Consider the following 7,738-nt stretch of genomic DNA (forward strand, 5'->3'; position numbering starts at 1 on the left):
AGTTTCACCAGGGAATGAGAGCTAGTCAAGCACCCCTGAGAGTGATACATGACTAATGAGGCATAAATAAAGACACCTCAAGTACAGCTTTCCTCAGCCTCATGTCACATGGCTACTTGCAACCAGTGGGGAATGACTAGGACATTTGGAATCTGCCCCTGGGAATCATGAGGCATCTGCCTACACTGTTTTTTAAACTCAGGAAACTTGTTACTAGATAAACTTCATTGTGTGCTGAACCTACAACCATTGTGACTTATCCAGCAAAGCTGCTGTTAAAGGCTGGAAGTAGGAAAGGGAAGGAGAGAGGCTAATTTGTGCCACAGACCCCCAGAAAATACAACAAATTGGAAACACTGCCTTTGGGAGTAATAAAAAGGGAGGTATGCCTGGGAAACTTTTAAGGAATCTACGTATCCCCATATTAATGACTTTGCTATTTTATGCCAGGCAGCTATCCTTCTTACCCTAGGGAAGGCCTACAGGTATACTTTTTGGAAACAATGCATTTTGTTTATATAAAAACAATGTCATTCCCCAGAAATCCAGAAAGAAAGCTGAGACCGAGATGTTCAAGAGGCCTTGGATGCTAGGACACTAGGGAAATGGAAGGATGAGTGAGGCATCATAGTGGGGGGAAAAAGAGTTGTATAAAAACACACACTCCATAGTGTACTCCAATTTTTCTTCTTATGTCCTGAAATGTGAGTTTCAATATTACACTGGAGATTGGAGGAGAGATAAAGCAACAAAACAGACTCATCTCATGATTATCTCACTCTCTATGACCTGACCATGCATGCAGAGTTTCTAGTAACTCACATTAGAACCGTAAACTTTGTCAGTTGTCAAGGAAACGGGTGGGAGCCAGCAAAGGAGAGAGAAGAAGGGAATCTTCAGGTTGATGGGTGGGATATGCTGAGGCAAATGCTCTGCATCTTGTACCCATTGGGGGAGGAGAGAGAAGAAAGAATTTAAGGAAAAAGATTTCCAGAAAAACAAAAACAAAAGAAGCCTCTCTTTCTGGACCTGATGGGGCAGGAGGTGCCATCATGGGAGTCGACATCCGCTACAACAAAGACCAAAAGGTCAGTGCAGGGAGCCCAAGAGCTGGGACATCCACCCAGGGCCGTTAGTCAAGATGTACGTGTTTCTGGCCAGATGAACCAACTCAACCTTCAACCAAGTCGTGCTGAAGAGGGTGTTCATGAGTCGCACCAACTGGTCACCTCTGTCCCTTTCCTGATGATCCAGAAGATGAAGCTTCCTGGCCAGGAGGGCAAAACCTCTGTGATTGTAGGGACTATAACCGATGACATGGTGTCCAGGAGGTGCCAAACTGAAGGTGTGTGAACTTTCTATGAGCAGCCACACCCACAGCCACATCCTCAAGGCCAGGGGCAAGATCCTCACCTTCAACCAGCTGGCCCTGGGCTCCCCCAAAGACTGTGGCACCACCCTGCTTGCTGGTCGTCAAAAGGGTGGAGAGGTGTACAGACATTTCAGCAAGGTCCTGGGAACCCTCACAGCCACACCAAACCCTACCTATCACCCAAGGGCCAGAAGTTCAAGCCCAGAGGCCAAGGGGCCAGCTGCAGCTACAAAAACTAACTGCAGATCCTACCTTTTTATTAAAAAGGTTTTGGATGTTGGAAAAAAAAAAGGTGGGGGGATGGTTCAGATAATTTACCTGATGTACTTAGTGATATTTGGATAAATGTTTTAGTTGAGAGTCTGGGGATAATTAAGTGATAATAAAAAGAAAAGCCAACAATGTAATTACTTATTAACTTGAGACAAGACATAAAGTTAATAAAAGTAAATTTCATCTGTAATATTAATGTAGTTGTATGATAAAGACAATAATATTGACTTAAAACTGTAATATAGCTACAGTAGAAGGTCAAGTGATGGGTATTTACTATTTATTTGCCAGGGGGGTAAATGGAGTTTAACCCTAATATTCTATAAGCAGAAAGTTCATAAATAAAGCTATGATATTATTTGGGAATATTGAAGTAAATACAGTAGAAATAGCTGAACAAGTTAAAAATAATTGCTTCTAGGGGTAGGGCACAGAGATGGGAGGAGAGAGGAGTGAGAATATTAGATACCATATAGTGTTAAAAATATGTTCACTTGATAAACTAAGAAAGATTAATACATTTCTAAAAAATGAATATTTCCTCTAATTCTTCCTTCAGAGATAACATGTTTTTACCACTTGCATAAATTTATTCTATATCTATGTCTAGATCTAAGTCCAGTTTATCAGTGATTATTCTTAGGCCAGTTTTGAAACAGTTTCCTTATGTGAAGTTAATTAGTAAACACACTGTTGGAGGAGATAATCAAGAAGATGAGATCTCAGGTGGACCCACCAGCTGGACTCAGACAATCAAAATCAGAAGCTCCCCACCCCCTCTCGGGTCCTCGGAATGTACCTGCTGCCCACGATTCCCACGCTGGCAGCCGTTTCAAGGACACAGCTTTGAGAGGACAACGTGTTATTGAGACCATCTGGGCGGTGGAAGTGACTGAGCCCAGTTAAGGCCTCTATGTAAACTTCTGAGATTCTGGCAGGTGGGTGCAGAGATCTACTCAATTAAAGGTCAACCAAGACAAGCCTGGTAAGTAAGTTCCCTTGCCTATTAAACCTGCCACCTACCACTCTGTGTGGTCAACTTCTTTCATCCGTTTCTCCCTGCCCTTGGTGCACAGGGGCCAGTATTTGACAACTCACACCTCACAGGGTTGTTATGAGGCTCTAATGAAATCATACATATAAAACACTGAGCAGAGTACCTCGAATATCTCAATTTTGTCTTCACAAAGATGTTAGGTTTGTTGTGATCATATAACTTCTAATAAGGGATCTTATAAAGTATATTGGCTTGCTCTTTGATTTCATTTAAATATGTAAGGTGCACACTTTCTCTGTCAGGGTAGCTATAAATCAAATTTTTTCAGTCATCACTATTGGTATTTTGGGTAAGATAATTCTTTGTTGTCAGGGACTGTCCAGTGCATTGGAAGATGTCTAACAGCATCCCTGGGCTTTACCCACTAGATGCCAGCAGCAGGGCCTTCATTCCTCAACTGCAACAGCCAACAATGTCTCTAAGACATTACCAAGGTCCTCTGGGGGCAAAAACTGCTGCTTGTTGAGACACATTGATATATATCTACTTCATTTTCCCCAATGGCTATACTGTCTTCCCACAGAGGTACCTAGATATGCTTAACCACGCCTTGATCAGTGAATATTTTATTTTTTTCCTATTTTTAATATTATAGAATGCTTAATGAAGATTTTGGTTTAAAACTTATAATCACAATGTTGTGATAAACATTATTGTACAAACTATTTGGCTGTGTCTCATATAATATCCTGGAATAATTCCACAGGGTATACATAAATAAGATTTTTAAAAATTTAAATTATAAAGTTATAGTGATTTTTAAAATGTATATATATTATATATACACGATATATTCATGTATATACATACATGTATGATTTCAGTGTCCCTAAAAGCATTAGAATTTTTATATTAAAATCTTATCTAGATAAAAATAAACCCTTTGTCATTATTGCAGATGGTTCTGAAACTTGGGAGCAAGCACTTCACTGGGGAAGACACTGTCTGCTGATTTTCAGGCATCATAACGAAACCATAAAAATCCTCTTGGGAGCATTTTTTCTCCAGAAAAGAAGTTTAGAATGTAAGTTTATGGAGCAGTAGAAAACTGACAAACGCCTCCCTTTGCAACGACAAAGGTTCTATGGGACCATTAAGATATATTTATTATTCATGGGAGGCTCATATATTATTTTGGAAAATACAAGCTTCAGAAATGACTTTTACTTTGTTCTTATAGACAAATAGATATAATTACTACAATCAAATGCAGACTAACTTTGTAAAATTAAAACTTTTGTTTAGAAAGTTTTTTGTACATAAATTCTTAGACAAAGGAGAAACACACAGAGTACACCAATTACCAGCACGTGGACACCCAGCCCTTCTTTTCCAAACAGAGAAAAGAGATCAGAAGAGAAAATATTCCATCTTGTTAATTGTTTCCACCTATGCAGGACGTTTTTGAAGTAGTGTTTCTGTTCCTTTGCTGCTGTTTTGCTTTGTTTCATTTTGTTTTTCTAACGTGGGAATTAGGCTTTTCAGTCCAGCTTTGACTTTGTTCCCAACTTCTTGATCAGAACTCTGGAGAAGCTACAAAGAACACAGGCATCTTGATTTACACTAGCCCAGGACTTGGGGTCCTTCCTACCAACATGCTCTGTGAGTGTTTTCACAAAACAACCTTGTCTCCTGTTTTCTTTCAACTTTGTATCTTGCTCTGTTAACCGCTTCGGGACAAGACGTCCTGCAGGATGTTGTGCAATGTGAAGCTCTCCGTTCTTGCCACCTGGGTGCAGTTCTGCTGCCGCCAAGCTGGCCGTGCCATTCATGGCAGGTTGAACGTCTCCGGTGGCAGCTCCCGGAATGCCAGACACCAACACACACGCAGACTTATCTAGAACCACTTCTTGGACGTGTCCTTGGATGTACCCTAGCTTAACAAAGCTGGAGGGAGAGATTCTAAGAGCTCTGAGCAACGCATCTCTGTATCTTTCTTACTGTGTGCATTGCCATCTCCTTTCTTTTTCTTTTTAATATATCTTTATTGATTTCAGAGAGAGGAAGGGAAAGGGAGAGAGAGAGAGAGACAGAAATATCAGTGATGAGAGTCACTGATCGGCTGCCTCCTGCACGCCCCCGACTGGAGATTGAGTCCGCAACCCGGGCATGTGCCCTGACCGGGAATCGAACCCCGATCTCCTGGGTCCTAGGTCGATGCTCAACCGCTGAGCCACGCCCGGCCGGGCTCCATCTCTTTTCTGCAGAACTTCGGTGATTTCTCATACTGTATAGGCAGGGTCTCTGGGGCTTAGCGGGTACAACAGGATCCTCCATCCATGTTTGTTATTTAATATGTTAGGCAAGGAACTAATAATGTCTGATATGATCATCTGCTTCACAGACTTAGTATCATTAACACACTCAATGATACAATCAATGACACACCAGTAAAACCAAAGGGAAATACTGGCCATGAGCCACCTTTTCAGCATGTCCTCGTTGTCTGCACAGTAACTCTCGTGCCCTTGGGTGTGCCATCCCACGGGCAGTGCACAGCCGCCCTGGCACCATCGTGTGTGCACCAGGTGTGCCACCGCATCCTGAACGGCTTCGATAATTTCTGATCTTAGTTTTGAGGGTATGAAAGTTAAAAAGTCCAAGAATGCTTTCCTCACAATGAGTGCTTACTCACAGCTTCCCTTGGGGCCATTGGGGTTAGAATCTGTTTCGTTTCAGCAACGACGAGCTCTAGTTTCTCTGGCTGTACCGCGGGTGACCTGCTGACCTGCAGAGCGGGAGCACGTTCCCACAGAGCTCCTCTGTCTCCATGTCCCTCTGCTCCTGGCGGCCTTGTCGCCCTGTGCAGACTCCACGATGGCTGGTGCCTCCACATGTCTGAGCATCTTCCTCAGGGGCTTTAAAACAACCTGTGATTTACTCCCACACATAAGAAATGTCTTAACAATATTTCCAGAATATTGAACTTTACTTAATTCAACCAAAGCATCTCCCAGTTCCTCCTAAGCCTGTTTTCTGTGTTCTTCATTGCCAGCTACATGTAGCACTGGATCACACGAGTTGAATCATGTGCAGATGCTATAGTTTTAATTTTTAATCGAATCAACTTCTGCATATCACTCATCATCTTCACTTTTTTCTCTGTCACGGTCTTTTCTTCTTAAGACCCCTCCAAAGCTGCTTTGCCCGACCCACAGGGTCATAGCTGGTCCCATCACCGAGTTGTCCACTTTGCTTCAGTCCTTCCTCCTCTCACCCCATTTGGGTTTTTTGGGCTCTGATTCACCACTTTTACTGTCCTGCTGGGATTTCCTCCTCTTGCTGACTCTGTTTCCCTCCTGGAGTGTGCTCTTTGGTATTTTATCTCCTCGCTGCTCCACACCTTTTCCCCCTGGTTTGTGGCAATTTTCTGAAAGTTCTTAGATGTGATTTTAGGTCCACATTCCTTAACAACTTTTCTTGGGAATGTCTGAAAAACCAGAATCATTGTTTTTATGAAATTTCTTTCTTTCTTGTGGGTATTTGTACCTTTGCCTGTGAATTTCGTCGTTGCCGTTGCTCTGACTTCCATCGTAGCAACTCGTACACAACGTGGCCCACACAGACTCAGCTCCCTGCCTCCACTTCCACTTCATTACATTTTTGAGGTGTTTTACTTACAAGAGCAGATGAACTATGTGCTACTATCAACTCTCTTGTTCCAGATGCACAGTTAGCAAACTTTTAAAAACAAATTAATATAAATAAAGGAATATAATAATACAAGCAGATAGACAGAAACAGCCCAAAGAGGAAACACCAATGGAAGCATTTCTTTTCTATCGCTTTGGCAATCAAAAAGTACAGATATTTCCTTCCTGTTAACACAAAGCTGTCCAGATGCACAAAGCCATAAAAACCAACATAAAGTGTTAATGAGACTGAGGAGGTGTTGGTGAGATGTCTTGGTCCTGAATATTTTATGACCTGTCACCATTCAGAGGGTGTCAGGATTCAGCTTCCTTGAAGCTCAGTCTTCAAATACATGATAAAAATATACAAACAAACCTCTGGCACTTGATGTAATAATCTTCAGCAAAACGTCCTAGGGACCCTTAATGCTTTAAAGAGCCGTAAAGAAAACTGGAGTTGGAGCCGGCTGTATATGTATTTTTCTTTGTTGGTTTTCTGTTTTGCTCTTTATGAACTGTGGTTTCACACGTGTCCAAATGCCTCCTTTCTTTCCTCGCAAAATAATCTTCGTACAGCTTTCTATCATCTACTTAGCCCACTGTTAGTCACCACTTTGGATGAGTTGAAACAGACTTTTAATAGTCTAATGTCTCATACAGGAACGGTAATATTTGTTATTTAATATGTTTTTATTACAAAAATAAATTCTGCTTTGCATAATCTTTGAGGACACAAATCATGAAAATACAAAAAAAGCACACATATTTTCATCCCAAAGAGACTATCACTTTTCTTACCTCTATGTGTATCCTCCAGACTCTATTTTTATGCTTATATATGAGTATTTTTTTAAAAAAATGAAATTATACTACACATGCTGCTTTTTAACATACTTTCTTCAATTAATGACCTCCCCTTTTCCATGGCAAAAAACGTTTCCTTATATTACACTCAGTTCTGTAAACAGATGTCCTCAAATGTTCCCCAAATGTCCTTTACAATTGGTTTCTTCTTAAGAGAAGCTAGTCCAGAGGCACATATATTTACCATATATGTTTCACACCAAAACACAGGGTGGGGCAAAAGTGGGTTTACGGTTTTTCATATGGAAAATAATACAATAATTAGTAAATAATAATATAAGAATAGACTCTGGCCCTAAACACTGTTGGTTTGGTTCAGTGGTTAGAACACAGGCCTGTGGATGGAGGGGTCATGAGTTCGATTTCTGGTCAAGGGCATGTACCTGGGTTGCAGGTTGGATCCCAGGCCCCAGTCGAGGCACGTGTGGGAGTCAATGTCTCTCTCATAGATCTCTCCTCACCTCCCTTCCACTCTCTCTAAAAAAATCAATGAAGAAAATATCAGAAAAAAAGAGATAAAGGATAAACTGTGCTTCATGT

General features: G+C 41.3%; 2 pseudogenes across 2 annotated transcripts; one reads left to right on the forward strand and one right to left on the reverse strand.

Annotated features, from left to right (window-relative positions):
* The first annotated feature begins 1,052 nt into the window (after positions 1–1,052).
* On the forward strand, positions 1,053–1,611 carry LOC308559483 (large ribosomal subunit protein eL18 pseudogene; annotated as a pseudogene). Its single transcript has one exon. The product of its transcript is annotated as a large ribosomal subunit protein eL18 pseudogene (transcript).
* Positions 1,612–4,091: 2,480 nt separating this feature from the next.
* On the reverse strand, positions 4,092–6,234 carry LOC308559426 (pumilio homolog 3 pseudogene; annotated as a pseudogene). Its single transcript has 2 exons — positions 4,904–6,234; positions 4,092–4,665 (listed from the first exon to the last, which is right to left on the reverse strand). The product of its transcript is annotated as a pumilio homolog 3 pseudogene (transcript).
* Between the last annotated feature and the right edge of the window lie 1,504 nt (positions 6,235–7,738).

The sequence above is a fragment of the Miniopterus schreibersii genome (genome assembly GCF_964146895.1).
Source record: "Miniopterus schreibersii genome assembly, chromosome: 7".
NCBI lineage: Eukaryota > Metazoa > Chordata > Mammalia > Chiroptera > Miniopteridae > Miniopterus > Miniopterus schreibersii.